Source organism: Lemur catta, chromosome 7 (genome assembly GCF_020740605.2).
Source record: "Lemur catta isolate mLemCat1 chromosome 7, mLemCat1.pri, whole genome shotgun sequence".
Taxonomy (NCBI): Eukaryota; Metazoa; Chordata; class Mammalia; order Primates; family Lemuridae; genus Lemur; species Lemur catta.
In genome coordinates, this window is record NC_059134.1 from 40,493,470 (window position 1) to 40,513,183 (window position 19,714).

Below are 19,714 nucleotides of genomic sequence, written 5' to 3' on the forward strand. Positions count from 1 at the left end.
CCTTGACTTTTGATATATTCAGCTATGGTCTTTCCTCAGAACTCCACATTGCTATATACCCTTGTCTATTTGATAGCTCCATGTGGATGTCTAAAAGGTACCTGAACATTATCAAGGCCAAAACAGAATCATTGTCTATTCCTTCCCCTAAACTCGCTCCTCCTCCAATTTTCCTTATTTAAGTAAATAGTACTACTGGTAGATTTAGCCAAAAACCTAGGTGCAATTCTTGATTCTTTCAATTTCTTTTGTCCCTTCCTCAAAGCCACCAATAAATCCTATTGCTTCTACGTCCAAAACGCATCCTGAATCCATCCAAGTCTCTCCTTCACTACTATTAATCTAACACAAGCCCCCCTTTACCTCTTCCTGGTAAGCTTGGAACGCACACAACTCATTACCCTGCTTCCACTGTTGCATCTTTCCTTTCTGCACACATTAGCCAAAGTGATATTTTATAAGCATAAGTCATGTCATATGTCTCCCTGCTTAAATCTCTCCACTGGCTTTCGATTACACTCAGAAACTAACACCAGGCTGCTCACCCTGGCTTCCAGAGCCTTGGGCGATCTGTACTCTGCCTATGTCTCTGGCTTCATTTAATTCCTTCCTCTCTCTCACCCACCAAGTTTCAACTGCTTGACCTTCTAGCTCTAACTAGCCAAGTTTGATCCTGCCTCAAGGCCTTTGCACCAGCTGGTTCCTCTTTCAGGACTGTGCCTTCTATACTGCACCCCTACATTTGCATGACTGGTTCCTTTTATTCACACAGCTTAAATGCCAATTCCTTAGAGAAGGCTTCCTTGACCATGCAAACGAAAATATTCCCTGCACTATCACTCTACTTCTCTACAGAGTTCTTACCACTGTGATATTTTCCTTGTAAATTCATTTATTTCTATACTGTCTGTCTCCTCCTCTTAGAATTCAGATGCTCTTTGACTTACAATGAGGTTATATCCTGATAAACTCATGGAAAGTTGAAAATATCACAAGTCAAAAATTCATTTAATACACTTAACCTACCAAACAGCTTAGCCTACCTTAAACATGCTCAGGACACTTACATTAGCCTACAGTTGGGCAAAATCATCTAACATAAATCCTATTTTATAATAAAGTATTGAATATCTCATGTAATTTATTGAACACTGTACTGAAAGTGAAAACCAGAATGCTTATATGAGTACTCGAAATACAGTTTCTACTGAATGCGTATCACTTTCTCACTATTATAAAGTTGAAAAATTTAAGTCGAACCATCATTAAGTTGGGGACCATCTGTGTAAGCATCAGAAGAGCAGGAACTTATTTTTATGTTATTTACCTCTGTATGACCAGCACTTAGGACTCTGCCTAGCACTTAATAGGCTGTTTCACTAAATGTGCTCCAACTGAGTGAGCCTAGTGACTACCTGGCACTATGATTAAGTGCTGTGTGAAGAAGCTATAAAAAAATCCCCATTTCAAAGCTTATATTCTATCTCACACTCTCCTTGGAAATCCTATAGTCTCCTCAACAGCTTTATAGGCTGCCTAAAAGCAATTACTCTGCTTTTTATTTCTTATTCCATATAACACCTATCCTGCTGCTAAGCTTAAAGCCACCTATTATGTGTTGATTGTACAGCCTGAAATAATTAATAAACCATGAAAAGCAGCACTGTTACACTTGACCTATTTGAAACCATCATCTAGCAAATTCCTTTAGTGGTTACATAGCCAGGAACCAGAGCAGCTACCAAAAAGTAGACAAAAAAAAACTCAAAAACCCTGAAAACTCAAAATAGATATCACAAATTCCATATTCTAAAACATATGCAAATTACAAAGAGCCAAGGTGTTTACTCAGAGCCCTATGATTCTTTTTTTATGAAGAGTATATGAAGATTAGTTGATTTCCAAGGCTGTCTAATACTGTTTCTTCACTAATTTAACAAGTATTTTTTGACTTGCTTTCCTATAGTAGGCATTGCGTAGAAATCAAATGATGAAAAAAGTGATAATCTTTGCCTTCATGAAGGTTGTAATCTAGTGGGGAGGCAGACATAAATATTTTTAACATGTAAACTAATACATAATTATAAAATAATATAAATGCCATAACAGAAAAGAGCAGTGTAGAAGTTAATCCTTGTATTGTTTAGTATATGTTTTCATTATAAAAATATATATGAGAAAAGACAAAAGGATAAGAAAAAAGTTTATAATCTCCCTAACTCTTGCCTTCCACGATGGAATTTTGATCCTGAGATAGATATTATAAGGAGTGACAGATGGCATCCTAGTGGTATACAACAATCTTTTTGGCACCAGGGACCAGTTTCATGGAAGACAATTTTTCCACGGACTGGCAATGGGGGGATGATTTTAGGATGATTCAAGCACATTACATTTATTGTGCAGTCAAACCTCTCTGCTAACGATAATCTGTATTTGCAGCCACTCCCCAGTGCTAGCATCACCGCCTCAGCTCCACCTCTGATCATCAGGCATTAGATTCTCATGAGTGCTCAACCTAGATCCTTTGAATGCATAGGTTACAGTACGGTCCACGTTCCCGTGAGAATCTAATGCTGCCCTGATCTGACAGGAGGTGGAGCTCGGGCGGTGATGTGAGCAATGGGGAGCGGCTGTAAATACAGATGAAGCTTCCCACACTCACCCACAGTTCACCTCCGGCTGTGCCGCCTGCTTCCTAATAGGCCACAGACTAGCACAGGGTCATGGCCCAGGGGTTGGGGAATGCAGGTATAGAGGATTTAAAATATCAGATATAGAAAGTATCACAGGCAACACAAAATACCTCAATCTCAGATTATTTTTGGCAAATAGTCTTACAATATCTACTAGATCTGTAGGGCAATGTCATACAAGGACCAGTACCACATCTAAGGTTTATAATGAGGCTCCTGAGCCATCTCAAAAGAGTAATATATAATCTGGATTCTGTTTGAAAAGAAGTGTGTAATATACATTAGAAAAATACTCATCTAAAGTTTTTCAAAGTTTTAAAATTGTGCCTTTTGTTTTTCAAGAAATCTGTAACTACCTCAAAGTAGTTCTTCTAGAAACTTCATAATTTTTCCTTTAAATTTAGCTCTGTGACCCACCTCAAATCAATTTTTTGGAGTGAGGTATGAGTTAAACTCCATTTCATTTCATTCAGATGACTAGTTGTTGCAAGAGTAGTCATTTAAAAAAAGACTTTTCTTCCCCCATTGGGGTGCTTTGACATCCTTGCCATGGATATTTAACTGTGAAGCACTAAAAAGTGGACACGAAGTTCTCTGTGCATTAGAATGGCTTTTTGACCAATAGGCTTCACTGCAGCATGGTTGGGTAGCAAGTCAGATTTCTCATTAGCAAGTGTCCTAAATGTCAGATCCTCAGGTCTTGATTCTAAGATCTTCTGGTTTCTCCAGAGAAAGACCCAACATTCTCTTGCCTAACACTATAAGGCTGGTTTGGGCATTCTAGGAGTGGGGTGGGAGAAGGCATGGTAGAGATCTCACCATTCAATGTGAACTCTCTGCAGTTTGCAATCTTTCCCCTTCTCTGTGCCTGATGAGTCAGATCTCTTTTGGTTTACTTTCACCAAAAAAATAAGTCTCTATCTCTCTTGGGGTTGGAGGAAAGATTGACACCCAACTATGAGGTGGAAAGTATTATTCTACCTCTTCTTTGACAGATTTCTAACCAACACTCTTGTATGTAGCCCACATATTATTGCCATCTAATTCTTCAGCCTTTCCAGGGATCTAAGGCCCACAGGGCTTGCTTATTGGTGTGTTTCCCTTTATAGTTGTGGCTTACTCCACTCTGCAGAGTTCTTGCCATTCTACTATATCATCTGGTACCTCTGTAAGTAGCTGTGTTGCAGAAGTCTTCTAGTATCATTGAAGATGATGTTTCTGTTATGATTTCTTGTTGTCTATGTTATTTTTGTATGGTTTTTGTATGGTTTTAGTGCATCACTTAAACGTGAAAATCATAATTTCTCATTTGTAGAGGCTTGGAGGGTGATGAATAGGAAGATCCTGTTTTGATTAAAGTGAGTTGAAGACATTAAACATAACCAACATGTTGTTGATTCATACAAGGTGTTCAGGTCATTTTAAGTATGCTTTTTAAACTTAAAATAATATCACATTGTTGCCTGTTGGGTCAATTCTGCTGATTCTATGTGTTACCTTTCTGATCTCTTGCCTTTATTATTTTTTAAGCACTTCTCCCTTACCTTTCTTTCAGCTAGCACTTTTTGGGCACTTATTATGTGTTAGTCATTCTACTAGAAAATGGGATACAATGACGAACATGATAAACATGTTTGAGCACTCAACAGTTTATATTCTAGTAAGGGACAAGAATAGTAATCAGGCAATTACCATATGCAGAGGTAAGTGCTATTATATAGGCATGACATGGAAGTGTCTGAGAGACACACTTAGTCTCAGATTTGAGGACTTGAGTTTCAAGGAAGTCACCCATAGAAAGTCAATCTATGAGACCTGAAGGGGCGAGTGGGAGTTAGCCAGGTTGGGGAACAAAGTGAAGATAAAGAACTGCCAAGAATAAGAATGATTCAGCCTGTGACAATCATGTGAGCAAAGATCCAAAGATGGGAACATGATCTGTTCGTAAGATTGCATTGAGAGCAAATACCCAGGCTTCAGCACTTTATTTTCTATAGAGCTCTTCTCTGAGAGTGGTCTACAGAACCCTGCTATAGAATCACCTGAGGCCACTTATTAAAATGAAAATTCTTGGGTCCCACCCCAGATGTACTAAATCCTAATTTCTGAGGATGAAGCCAGGAATCTAAGTTTTTGGCAAATTCTCCAGGTGATTCCTTTGTATATTAAACTTTGAGTATGCATGAGATTTGGGGCTGGAAACTAGTAAACAATATCTAGATAGAAGGGTGTTGTAAGCCCTGTTAGGGAGTTTGGGCATTATCCTAAGAGTACAGAGTCATTAGAAGTGTCTTCTGATCAATTGTTAGACGAGTGACAGCTGCACATCATTACTTTGGATATGCACCATGTAACATAAAGCCTATCAATAATTCAGGTTGCTTCATAACACAAAAGCATAATTAAAAAAACAAATCAAGAACTACTTCCCAGAAAGAGAAAAAGAAATGAGGTCAGAAAAAAGAAAGGAAGGCAGAGGGAGGAGAGAGAGAGGAGAGAGAGTGAGACAAGGAGAAATATTAATAAAAATCCTAGATTCTTCCATCGTCCTTTCTACTTTAGTGAAATCATTGCCTCACACCACAGTTAATCTCTTCCCAGAAACACTTCCCACTGCAATTGAGTATCTGTAGTAGAGATTGCTAATGCCTTCCCATTTTGTTTTCTTCTCTTCCAGGACACAGTGAATATTTTCATTTCCCCACACATCCTCCTGTCCCCACAGTTGGGCAAGACCGTGTGACTACTTTTGGCCAATGCATTGTGGGAAGGGCATTCCATTACAGGATAAGACTCTATCTCACTCTCTTCCTCTGTTGTGTTTATCATGAAGGAATCCTCATGTAAAAAAAAAAAAATGGTGGAACTACAAGATCAAAGCAAGGGAGCTAAGCCTACATATGAGGGACAGCTGCCTTGAAGAGTCTTCTGAAACCTTAATGAACTTTATGTTTGTGAGAAATAAACTTTTGTTGTGTCATGAAACTGAGAGTTGAGGACATTTGTTACCACAGCATAGCCCAGCCTCTCTTGCCTAGTATAACAGCTACCTAGCTACCCTCTATTGTATACCTCTGGTTAACAACAGTTCTGTTTCAACTATGATCCTCTCTCTGCCCACCAATCTCAACTAAAATTCAATGGTGCTAAGTGGGGTTGGGGAGATGTTCAATTTTCATTTATCCAATATTTCCTGATTGCTTTCTAAATTTTCCCATCACATCAACTCCAATGCAAGACCAACGGTGTAATTTCAGTAAAATGGCTACTCAATTGTATCAGAGTCATTAGAAAAGAAGTATGAAATAGAAAATTGGTACCTGATAATAGATATTAAATATGTTTGGAAGAGAGGACAGAGAAGTGTAAATGCAGCACATACAACTTAAAGTCCTAGAGAAACAATGGTGAATTTAGTCAGTTAGCTACAGTGTTGAATTCATCCAAAGTCTCATTGTCCTTTCTTTAGGGTGGTGGTTCCCAAATTTCAATATGCAGAAGAATCACTTGCAGAGTTTTTTAAAAACCTAGATTCCCAGTCCCCATCCCCAGAGGTTAGAATTTAGTATGTCTGGGATGGAGTCCAGGGATTTATACTTTAATAAGTGGTCTCAGGTGATTCTAAAGCAAGGTCTACAGAAAAGTGCTCTACAGACATGAAGCACTGGCCTAAATATTTATTTCTAGTGCATTCTTATGCAGCAAACCCAAATGGGCTCAATATTCTCATATCTTTTAACTCTTAATAGGCTGTGAAGCTCAGTTAAAATGACTCAATCCTTGAGGGTTCCAGAGAGTCAATGTTTGAGGAATTTCTAAATGATGTCATCTTAATCCTATGTGTGACAGAAGTTCAGAAAAGGGAGATGAAAGTCTGGGGCTAAGACTAATCATAGAAAAATTTACTATGAAGACTCTAGGATATGAAACATCTGTGATAGTTTTTAAAAGTAAGAGAATTTTCATTAAGAGGTGGCAGAAAATTGAGTGGCCAGAGAGTCCATTTGGATAAGCCAGTGATTTAGTCCAGGACATAAAAAGTAATCAAAAGAGAAATAGAAGATGGCAACTACTAATGAGAAGAAATAAGTATCTGTTTTCCTAACTAATCTCCTCTTCCTTTCTCCTAAGATGTTCCTCTGTCATGTGGGCCTTCGGTAAGGAGTAGTCCATAAGTCATGCTAGTGACTCCCCAGAAGATGCTAAATAGAAAGATCTCAGTCCAATGCAACCCAGGTATCCAATCCAGCATCAGGAGAGAGAAGAGAAGATGCTTCAGTTGAAGACTGGTAGAAAGAGAATGCCAAGAGTTAACTGACACCATAGGTTTTCAAGTATTCTGGGAGACTCAACCTAGAAGAAAGTGTGCAACAAGACCCCATTTGCATGCCCTTTTGCTTACTACAATAAAGAATCAATGGTTGCACATGAATTTACTATGTGGATGGTCTCTGGTGACAAAGTCCTCCTAGAAATTCTCATGTATAAATGAACTATTCCCACTTGATATTTGATATTGATAAGTTTCTTACTGTGACTTTGTCCCAAGAATACTTATCCAGTGTGCCAGCTATTCCCAGGAAAGTTTCATGCTGATTAGATTCTTCAATGTCTGAAGCATTTCCACTGGGGAAGAGTATCTTCCTTAATGAACAATTTATTAAATACATAGTGTAATATATATACACACATATATGCACACATATAATAAATGAAGAAAGCATTTTTTTCTCAAGAACATTGTGAAAGTTGATCATATGTATTGAGTCATTCTTATCATACCCAACTAAAACAGAGTTAAGAAGCCAGCGGGGAAAGGCACCCAGGGCACATAACAGTGTAATTCTCTGCAAGCCTGGCTGCCAAAACTGCCTGCTATAACCTGGAACCAGTTTTATCTAATGGCTACTGAAACAACCTGCTGTGAATCTAAGACTAGTTTTACCCAACACCCGCCACTCACCAATCAGAGCTTGCCAGCTCCCCAAAAACCTTTCTCAAAGGGCAATAGGTAACATTTCTCTCTCTCTTTCTCTCTTTTTTTAAAATAAAACCTCTAACCTTCTCTTTGTTCTTCAGACATACCAAAGACCACCTGGTCTGTGTGCATGCCCTGAATTGCAATTCTTTCTTCTCAAATAAAATGTTTTAATTTCAGAGATTCAGCTCTATATTATATTTGACTTCAGTGACATTAAGAATGATTACAAACTTAATTAAAATCCTTTGAAGTATTTCAACAACAAATGTAAATCTAATGTGACTGATTTATCTGAACCTTTCAAATCCCATAAGCAGCAAAGTAAACTATATAAAAATATAGTTATCACAGAACATATAGCACTAATCTTTAATCCTATTCTAAAGAATCAAAACTAAGGGTTTCATTAATTTCTTTGGGTTTTTTTGTTTGTTTGGGGTTTTTTTGTTTTGTTTTGTTTTTTGAGACAGGGTCTCACTCTGTTGCCATTATTCTATATTTCTTCATTATTTCTATATTTATTCTTCTTTCTTCCTAGGTTATAGTTCTGTTTATTTGGATGCTTTCCTAGCATTTCAGTAACATATTTTGACACCTTCCCAGGGTTGCGTGAATCTTTCCAGATACAAAGAAAAAGAAAACATTTTCAGACTACCCAAGCCTATGGAATCTGGCTTATCTCCTAACACTCAGGACATTGTTGTTGCTCCTAAGGTGATTCAAACCCAAGCCACTGTTCATCAGGCTGAGCTTCCTTTTTTCCAGCTAAATTTAACTTGTTACATCAATGAGATTTTTTTAGGTCCACACTTTGACATAGGTTCTATTGTTTTGTAACTTATGTCTTGCCATGAAACAATACATTGTTTAAGTCTTGCTTGGCCAGTGTTACAAAATCCATTGTTCTATCATCGCAGCATACAGTTTTGTTAGCATTATAAAAATGTTTATACCCTTTATTAATATTTTATTATAATTTCATAGGATACATTAAGTGGTTTTATCTCCTATGAGATAAGAGATAAAGTCTGCACATTTATCTTTTGTCCTAAGGACATTTGGTTAATTTATCTCTTTGGAACACAGTATTGAACATATTTTCTATTTGGTTATGGTGTGTGGCCACTGGACTATGTACTTGCTCGATCTCCTTTCTATTTGATTACTAAGTGTGAACACCAATGCTAATCAGTCCTTCCTGTTATTGATACAGTTCCTACCTTTATTTGATGTACTAACAAGTAGCACTTTCTGTTTACACAAATAGAAACAATTGTATAACTACACTTTATGAATAGTCATACACTTAACTGAAGATAAAAATTATATTATATATATCATAACATATCTTTACTTTGAAGTTGCCCTGTTTGTCATTTTAATACCAATCCTGATGATTTAAAAAATATTCTAATGTAGTTTAGTAAATATAGATCATAACTGGATTCTAGAGAACTTAAGATGTCACTTGTTATTTGAATGTGATCCTTACTATGCTTAGAAATTCCTTATCTGTACATCGAGAATATTAAAGTAGACCTTTCTCACCAAACTATTATAAGGAAGAGAAGTAAATTGTCCTAATTCTGGAAACAAAGTCAAAAAATAATGTAGACGGTAATGCCCAAGATGAAATTCCTTTTTGTCTTATATCCCAGGAACTTCTCCCACAAGCCCAGCATTCAACTCCCTAAGTTGGTGAATGGCCAACATGAAAAGCTCTCAAAGGCAGTGAACCTGAATGCTAAGTTTCCAGTCAAGAGCCCTCACTAGGTGTTCTTTTTTTTTTTTTTTTTTTTTTTTTTTTTGAGACAGAGTCTCGCTGTGTTGCCCGGGCTAGAGTGAGTGCCGTGGCATCAGCCTAGCTCACAGCAACCTCAGACTCCTGGGCTTAAGCGATCCTACTGCCTCAGCCTCCCGAGTAGCTGGGACTACAGGCATGCGCCACCATGCCCGGCTAATTTTTTCTATATATATTTTTAGTTGGCCAGATAATTTCTTTCTATTTTTAGTAGAGACAAGGTCTCGCTCTTGCTCAGGCTGGTCTCGAACTCCTGACCTTGAGCAATCCACCTGCCTCGGCCTCCCAGAGTGCTAGGATTACAGGCATGAGCTACCGCGCCCGGCCATTAGGTGTTCTTAAGAAAGGAAAGTCCACGACTGCTTTTGTTCTATGTACCCAGGTGTTCTACCTGAGAGAGCTATCTCTTCTCTCATTTCTGTTTTCACTGTGGGCGAGCTCCAGAATGAAAGCCAACCTCTTTATGACATCCTCCATGGCCTGTCATGCTCTGTGCTGCTGTCGCCCTTCTGACCTCAGTTCTTAGCTTTCTTCCCCCTTGATCGCTGGACTCCAGCCACTTTTCTTTGCTGTTCCTCAAATGCTCCAGGTATGCTCTCAGCTTCGGGTCTTGGCACTGCTACTCGCTCTTCCTAAAATACTTTCCTCTAGAAATTCACAGCCTTCAAGTGTTTGTACAAATGTCATCTTCTTAATAAATCGATCTTGACCTCCTTATTCAAAACTGCAACAAGCCTTCCGCCTCTTTGCACTCTTGTTCCCCTTTACTCTGCTGGAGAAGACACTGTTGATATCCTGCCCATAACCCCTCAGCCCACCCTTGGATTGCGTCTGCAGCTGTGGTGGACGGTTTCCCACAAGCTGACAGCTTTCCCCATCAGGCACCTCGCATTTCTGTTTCACTTCCTGGGGGTTTTCTCCACCACTGAAGCTTGCTGGGCCTTCTGGGGACAGTCCTGAAGGGTAGAGGATATAATGCCCTCAGAGGTACCCCTCATCTAATGAGGGATGGTTAGTCGATAAATAACCCAGATTTCCCTGCCCTCAGAGGAACAATTCTGAGATGCATCTTTCGTGATTTCTCAGTGGGTCTCCAGCAGGATTGAGCTCCTTGCTCATTAACAAGCAATTCATTGGCTTTTCTCCCTTCTCTGTCTCTATTCCCTTCTCCCTCACATATGCTTTCTGGGATCATCTTCTAACAAGCTAATTGCACCAAAGCCCTTGTCTCAGGGAATTTTGGGGAGTGAACCCAAACTGAGACAGTGCTCTACCCTTTTATTTCTTCATGGCACTTATCCTCTAACATAATATGTAATTTGCTTATCTAGTTGTTTATTGTCTGTCTCTCCCCTGCCAGAATGTAAGCCCCAGTGTGATACTGTAACATGATAAGGAATACATATTTGGTCTTCATTCCAGGTTCCTGAAACAAGAGCTTCTAAGACCCTTAGAATGTCCAGAGTGATGAGTGTCTCCTTTCTAATGAGGTGACTATTGGCTGGGGGTTTCCTAGACATCTTCAGGATGAGAGCTGGTTGCCAGAAAGACTAAGGCAGGATTAGAGGGTTGGAACTTTCTGCCCCACCCCCTGACCTCTGGAGAGGGGAGAGGAGCTGAAGATTGAATTAAACACCAGTGGGCAATGATTCAATCAATCATGCCTATGTAATGGAACCACCATAAAAACCCCGATGATGGGGTTCAGGTAGCTTCCAAGGTAGTGAATGCATCCACGTGCCAGGAGAGTGGTGCACCCCCAACTCCACAGGGACAGAAGTTCCTGTGTTCAGGACCCTTCCAGACCTCACTGGTTGTACTCTTCATCTGGCTATTCATTTTTATCCTTTATAATATCCTTTATAATAAGCCAGTAATGTAAATAAAATATTTCCCTGAGTTCTATGAGCCCTTATAGCAAATTACTGGATGTGAGGAGAAGGTTGTGGAAACCCGCGATTTGCAGCCAAGTCAGACAGAAGTGTGGGTACCCTGGGGACGCACCACTTGTGATTGGCATCTGGGGGAGTGGGGAATTTGTGGAACTGAGCCTTTAACCTGTGGGGTCTGCATTAACTCCAGGTAGTTAGTGTCAAGATTGAATTATATTGTGGGACACCAAGTTTGCAGAGGATTAGAGAATTGCTTAATGTGGAAAACCCACACATTTGGTGTCAGAAGCATTAAACAGAGGAACAGTTGTCTTTCACCCATGAAGTCAGGGACCTTTGTCCATTTTGTTCATTGAACAGTACCTGTTATATAGTAGGTGTTCAAAATGTATTTTTTGAAAGAATTAGTGAAGGAATGAGGCTTAATGTCTTAGTCCATTCAGGCTTTTATAACAATATACTATAAACTGGGAGGTTTACAAAAAACAGAAATTTATTACACAGTGCTGGAAGCTGGGAAGTTCAAGATCAAGATGCCGGCAGATTCTGTGTCTGATGAGGGCCCACTGCTACATAGATAGCCATTTTCTCGCTGTAATCTCACATTGCAGAAGGGGCAGGAGGTCTCTCTTGGGCCTCTTTTATAAGGGCATTAATCTCATTTATGAGGGCTCTACCCCCGTGACCTAATTACCTCCCAAAGGCTCTATGTCACAATACCATCATCTTGGGAGTTAGGATTTTGAAAAATAAATTTTGAGGAGGCACAAACATTCAGATCACAGCACTTAAATACATTCTTGAAAAAGTACTTTTGTCAGTTAGGATGGCCTTCACTACAGGTAACAGAAAACCCAATTCAAAATGGCTTAAAGACTACAGTTTGCTTTCTCACGTAACTGGAAGTCCAAAGTTAACATGGGTCAGGAAGGAAGAAGCGGAAAAGGATGCTTGGTGGGCAATCAGCAATGTCAGCCAATGTCTTATGGGCCATAGTAAACCCATCTTGACATGAACTTGGCAAAAAGAAAATAAACTTGTCCTTTGATCATTTAAATTAGTTCTGTTGACTTATGATAAAGAGGACAGATTATCTCCCTGGCCAAGGATACAGTTGGTATTAGCTCTAGATAAAAAATGTAGGCACATAGAAGACAGGATTTGCATCAGAAGACAGAGTGGCCGGTAGTGGAAGAGGTTAACAGGCGCTGTGAATCCAGTTGTGCCTGCAGAGGGCTTCCAAATCTGTCCCGCAGAAGACCAAGCCTCCCATGGACACGAGCACTCTCAGAACTGCCCACCTCTTTATCTTCTCATTCCTGCTCACCCAATAACTTCCTGATTCCTGTCGCAGCTCCTGGGATATCTCAACCCTGCTAGGGGCCACTGGCATTCTGCTGGAGACTTAAACAAATGAGCCATGTGTCTTACTCAGCAGTCTTTTGTGAGTCCTGTAATTCACGTCCTCACCAAAAGCCTAGTCATCTCTGAGTACATTAATTGCTCCAATTTTGGTTTCCATAAGGCGAGGTAGTATTGCATAGCAATTAAGCACACCAGCTTTGGATTCAGAAAGGTGTATGTCTGAATCCCAGCTCTGCCAGGTTGTAGCTGTGGATCTTGAAGCCAGCTGCCTGGTCTTCTGAATCTCATGTAAGATGGAATTAATAATGGTACCCACTTCGCACGTTTGCAGTCAGGTTTAAATAAAATAGTGACATGGGGCAGGAATGCTGAATGCATAGTAGCTCTTTTGATCAAGGCTGAGAATGAGAACTTTGATCCATTATAAAGTCACTATCTTGTCAGGCCATGGCAGGGAGACAGCCAATCATCCTTCCCCTGGCACTTCCCTTCCCTTGTCACATAGATCCTTTTAACTCACTTCAGCCTCCTGATGAAATAGCGTCTGCTCAAGAATTATTAGGCCAATGGAGTGTGTCAATACTCCAATGCCATGTTTGTCCTGATGACTAACTATATATCCCAGCAGCAGTTTCTGTGCCCACTTGCATATACATGCACTGGTAAGCACAGTACCCCATTGTCCACACAGATAATCCACACAGTCTCCCAGTGGACAAAGACCTATTTGACACCAACATAAACGATGGACCCTTGACAGCAAGCAAGAGGGATTGGCTTCAGTTACCTGGCTGCCTCCAGCACCTCGTTGCTGCTATGCTGATTCTGAATAAAAGAGTTGTTGCCCATAAGCCTATGCCTGCTCTCTCTGTCATTTGAAGAAAGAATTCTACAGTACCTATTATATGATCCTGAACATGTGACCATTCTTCTTGGATTTTCATACAATCTGATGAAGTATGTGCAGTTTTCGAACAGCCCCACCTTCATTGCTGACAGGTAGCAGGAGGATGTAAGGAGGCAGAAGGGAATAGAAAGGCTATAGGATTTCTCCATTCCTTTGTGTTCATTCAGGTTTAAGTGCCTACAACTCTTGCCAGTTTGGAGTTGGCAAATCCACTGTTTCTCTAATGTCTTAAGCAAGAGATTCTGTCCAAAAATTACCTTTGTGACAATTTTCTGGGTAAAAATGAAATATAGGAGTACCCCCCCAAGGAGCAGTAATTCTGCTCTTTTCTCCACTTTTACCTCTAAAGTAATCTCCACCCTTCTCCTCTCTCTTCCTTCCAGTCTTCCTTCCATTGTGTCTCATCTGTCCCCCAAGCCCTAAATTGATAGGAGGGTTGTCTTTATCAGAATTACACTTTACCATTTGCATTTGAACTTGGGCTTCAGAAAACCCTAGAATCTTTGATTGGAAAGATCCTCCATCCTGACTGGATTCTCCAGCCAAAGGGTTGGATAAAGGAAATTCTAGCTTCTCTAGAAGGTCCAGTAGAGCTTGGTCATGGCACAAGTGATGGGAGGTAAGGGGTCAGGGCTGAGGGAAGTGGATGGTGACCTGAGTCAAAAGGCTGGGGTGAGACCAGGAGCCAAGGTTATAGCCAGAAGCAGAGTCAGGGGCCCAATGTGAAGATTGAGGTGAGACTGAAAATGAGGAATAAGAAATAACATGGTCAGCTGGATATAAATGCAAACAGAATCGGGGATGGGAAATGGGCAGATGTAGACCACCGAAGCACTTGACCCCGAGTGGCCTGGACAGTTAGAAGGAGCCAGGTGAGACAAAACCAACTCATGTCTGCTGAACTGCTTCTTCAACCCCTGATAGATAAAATTTTATATTTTAAAAATACTTGACTGTATCCTCCTCCCCTGGGTAGTTAAGGCCCAATACTTGGTACTGTGTGACGCTTCCCACAACATGGGACTGATGAAGGAGGTATGTTCCCTTAAGCTGGAGAGAGGTGGGGTGTAGACACCCCCAATCCTAGAGGATTTGCAAATCCCAGAAGCAAGCAGGGTCTGAGCCCAATATATCTAAAAATGGCGTCTGTGTAGCTCTCCAACCAGGGGTCCAGAATCAAATACTAGAAACCTATGAGCAGTGGCCCCCAAAAGGAGCAAATAGCAGAGTGCAGGGCTGATAAATTATTTTAATTACCTGGGCAGGTGGGAAGTGAGGTCTCCAGGGGCTATAACATGTTTGGGAGCTCAAAGTGTAGAAGGGTCTCTGGCATCAGAAGGGCCAGGGCATAGATCATTTCTCCTCACCCTCTCTCAGCCTGTTTTAGAGGTAAGGAACCAGGCCTAAGGACTTTCAAGTGATCTCCAGGTCACCAGGGTTGTGAGGAGAAGCCAGGTGATCCTTACCCAGTAGCTGCAACTTGAGTAGTGCTAACAGAGCAATCTCTGCTCCTAAAACCAATAAAACCTCTCTGTTTCTGTTTGATTCTATTTGAAAAAACTAGTAACTATGAAAATATTAACATTGAGCCTGATGTTTTAGGGGGTGGTGTCATTCAGGTAGTAAAACTCAGCATGAGTTGTCCCCACAGAGGGGTGTGGGGAGTGGAATTGGACTGTGTTTTTCTCCCAGCAGCTCCGAGGGATCTGTTTTGTTCTTGGGGTTGCTGGGAGGAGACATTCAGGCTGGTTGTCATTAAGAGACAGCAGCAATATTGCGTGCAAGAACACTGGGCCTGTACACAGCCCACAAGTCAACTCTCTAAACAGTTCATTCTTTCATCTCAAGTATTTACTAAGAGCCTAATATGTCCTGGAAGGGGGTTAAATAATAAAGTATAATTCTTTTTCTTTGAGATGTTGTCACACACAGGTAAAACAGTGAAAAGCCTTCAGTTCTATTGCTAGGAAATGACTATAAATACAACAGTTCAAAGAAGGCAGAGACAGTATGGGCTAGTACAATTGCTTGCTTGCTTCCTTCCTTCCTTCCTCCCATAATATCTATTGAAAACCCATACCAGGCACTGGAATATTCAGTAAGTAAGGCAGATAGGGCTCTCTGTCCTCATGGAACATGCAATCTAGTCTGGAAGCCCATAACCTTGAAGGGTGGGTAAGGTTTAGAATGTCCAAAAGGAGGAGGGAGGGCATTATAGTACGATCAACTATAGGAGTAGTCTAAGGACCAGGGATAGAGGAAGGAAAGGGAATAATTGCATACCCAAAGGGATGCTTGGCAATATCACTCAAGTTTGCAGGATCTCTTTTATAAGGCAGGTAAGTCGAAGGAGCAATTTAAGTTTGTTAATCCACTTATTGTTTTTTGCTCTTCATTCTACCTTCCTCAATAGAATGGTTTCTTTCTTGCAGATTTGAATTTCTAGCTTGGTTTTTACCTTCCTTATACTCTCTGATTTATGTTTACTGCTTACAGCAAACCATTGTAGTTCAGGATGCAGCCAGCCATAGTGGAAGGCACCCAGGCTGAGAACTTGTTGACCTGCAGAGATGTCAGTGAGCATGGAAATATGGAAACACAGGGAGCGGGAGTCACCCAGCCACTATAACCGTAACCTGGCGGTGCGGCAGTTAGACACCTCCTCACTTATGATTGCCCGTGATGACTCAGCCCCATCAGACTATGCTATTTAACGTATTCTGTGTACCAGGTGCACTGCTATGCTGGTAAGGAGGGAATCACTGTAGTCTGGTCCCAGTCTCCAGCTTTGTTCACCATAAGCACCTGAAAAGAGACCATTGAAATAACAACAAAGATATTCTAGAACCTGAAGTTTCTGGATGGGGAGAGAGAAAGGGAAGGCTGACCACTTTAATCAACTTAAAGAAAGCTTGGAAAGAGGAGAGGGACTACGAATCTAGGCAAGGCTGGTATCTGGGCTAGACTGGAATCTGCAGCCATTCTTTGGGCACACTATGCACCTAAGCAGCACGTAATCTAGGCCACCTCCTAGGCATAGCTAGTATATATTCCACACTGGGTGCCTTACAGGTGTAACCCAAATGTCAGTTGAGGTCAACTAGCCACTTAAGACTTAGATGAGATCAGTTGAAATGACTGTTCTATGTCTTGTAGAAGTTCAAAGCCTTTTATTAAAAAAATATTTCTGTCAATTCTTGGGGGATTTATGTTGCCTCCAATGATGTTCTCTCTTTGGTACAAACTAGAGTGATCCAGAAACAAACCTCATCCCTCTGCTTTATTTAGAAGGCAAAAGCAAAGCAAAAAATAAACAAAGCCCTTACATACTGGAACATTTGTGAATATAATAATTATAATTATAATATCCTAAATAAGAGCCAACAAAAACTATTTTAAGTTGAACATTAGTCATCTCCCTTCTTAAATTGTTCTTCGGCCTCCCAACTCTGGGGAATTTTCACTGGCCACTTGCCCATGGTAGTCTCCCCTAATCAACTGCCTTCTCTCAATATTGACTGTGCACACGCACATCCTTGCTCGCTCTCTCTCTCTTTCTCTCTCTCTCTCTCATCCAGAGAAATTGAGTGTTGAAAGCCTCGGCTATTTATAGAGACAGATTATAAGAGAAAGAGCATCCGAGGATCAGTGTGAGTGTGGCTCATGAATAACCTCTAAAATGTTGACTTCCAGTTGCTGCATTCTGGCCTTCGGTATGTTTACCAGGCTTAGGAGAAGGGTTTTCAATGGAGAGGCCATTGTTGGACAGTAATTCAAAGTATATCCATGCTTTTACTTCTTCCCTCCTCCAAATCAAAATTTAATCATCTTGGATCCCACTCCCTGCTCTCTTTTTCCTGATAATGAGTGAAAACGATGATAAGTTGATTAGACACTGAATCATAGAGTGTAAAGCTGGGAGAAGGAGGGAGGGGCAAAGACCACCAGCCCTCATAGAGCACCTGCTATGTGCCAGATACTTCATTATGTTACCTTTGAGGGATCTTACACGGCCTCATTTAAGCCCTGGGTTTTACAGTTGTGAAAGCTGAGATTCTCCAAAGTGAAGAGAATTTGACATTTTTCTGCTGTTAGTTGATGTCAAAGCTAACATCAGTAACATTTTCTTCACTCAGCTTAGTGTTCTAATGGGTTTTATCCTCAAGAAAATCCCTTGACACTCCGGGTATGATTTTCAGACAATATAGTAGGGTAGCTTGGACAATTTCGGGATGAGAGACGAGATTTTCTTGTAACTTTAAAAATTATTCTAGGTAGGTGACTGCCTACTCTGTGTACCCACAGGGTCATCCCTGGAAGTAGGAAAGTGGTGAATGTCCATCGGCAATGATTTGATGTGGTGGTGGTGGGGATTAGAGGGGCAGGTAGGATCTGGCCCAAATCTGTAAGAAAACTTCAGAAGCTTTCTGTGCCTGTGATTCACTGGCTTATGCATGAGCATGGGGTTTTTGACTTTTTATGACATTTCTCTTCCATCTAGTGTTAATACTGGTACATTTGACTTTTGGCCCAAGGAATACAATTCACCTTCCCAAGGTAAGCAGTCAATGAAATTAAGTCTCTCCAAAATCATTGTGTAATACAGTTGGATGTGTTACTCAAGCCTACAGCCTTTTCTAAAGTAGTAGTCTTCCTATAACAAAATATCCTTAAGGTCAGTGGCTCACTTAAATTTGGAGCACCAGCGAGGTGTTGCAGGATCTCAAGAAGGCAGATCCTCCTCCAGGCGTTTGAGCTCTCCAAGAGAACATGTAGTTCCCCAGACAGAATCAGCTCAGTGAGATGACCATTGGTTTTGGCCATCCAGCAACAGCAAAAGAGAAAATACTTAACTCAGACCTGACCAATCAAAGACCCACCATCCCAATGCCTAGAGGAATTGGTTCGATGAAAGGTATATGACCCCGTGCTGGACTAATCCTGAAATTCTTTCTTCAAGTATAGGTGAAATTCTATTATATGCAATACTTGGCTTAAGCTAGTTTGAGTTGGTTCCTGCCATTTTCATTAAGAGTCCTGAAACATACAGTAAACGTCCTAGTTTAAAACATAGAGAATAACCAGAGGTCAGTTGATCTTTATTTCCATTTGCCCTGAGTCACAAATTCATCTGCCATGTCTGTACATGCTAGGCCTAGCAGTGGCAAAGAGAAAGGTATTGAAAGTTGGAGCTCCCGTTGGTTATCGGTATAGTCTTGCCTCTTGCAAAACAGAAACACAAAACTTACTAGCCTTTAAAGTAAATGGAAGACCAAATTCAAATTAAAGTTTAAGTGGCAAAGTGTGCTGGGTAACCTTTAATCAGCTCTGGCATTCTTGCTTATAATTATTAGCAGTATTAGTAGGATCTAATATTTTAAATATACATATAAATACATAAAACTTTCAAGGGCAGGGATTATATCTTGCTCATTTTGCTCATTTCTGTAATCTTTACAATGCCTAGGATAAGAAGAACATCATTCATCTAGTGTTTACTAACCACTGTACTAGTTACCTTTCATATATTGAGATTTAATTTTAACAAAATCCTAAAAGATGAATGTTATTATCCCCATTTCTCAGATAAGGAAACAGACTCTGGAAGGTTCTTTAAATCAGGCAACTAGTAAATAGCAGAGTCAGAATTCAAAATCAGGTCTTTCTAATTTTAAACTTATGCTCACAAAATTATGCTATACTATACAATACTTAGCACAAAATAGGTAAGGCATAAATTCTTGTTAAATTGAGTTGAAAATCAAAGCAGTTTTGTGAATAGGTAGAAAATTGCAATCATAAAGTCAATAACTTCCAAAACAATGTAAATTGGATTCTAATTATTTCTGGTGTGTTAATCTTGTTTCCTCAACCAAGGAGAAAATAACAGGACACTGACTCCTTGATTTATATCATCTGGTATTTTCAAAACAGTGTTGCAAGCACAGTAGGTATTCTGAAATTTTTATTTAGTTGAAGGGCTCTGAATGCAATTGGAACCCCCAATATTTAAAGATATCAATCCCTTCCCGATAGATATCTAACAATCACATGCTGGGACACCATCAGTTC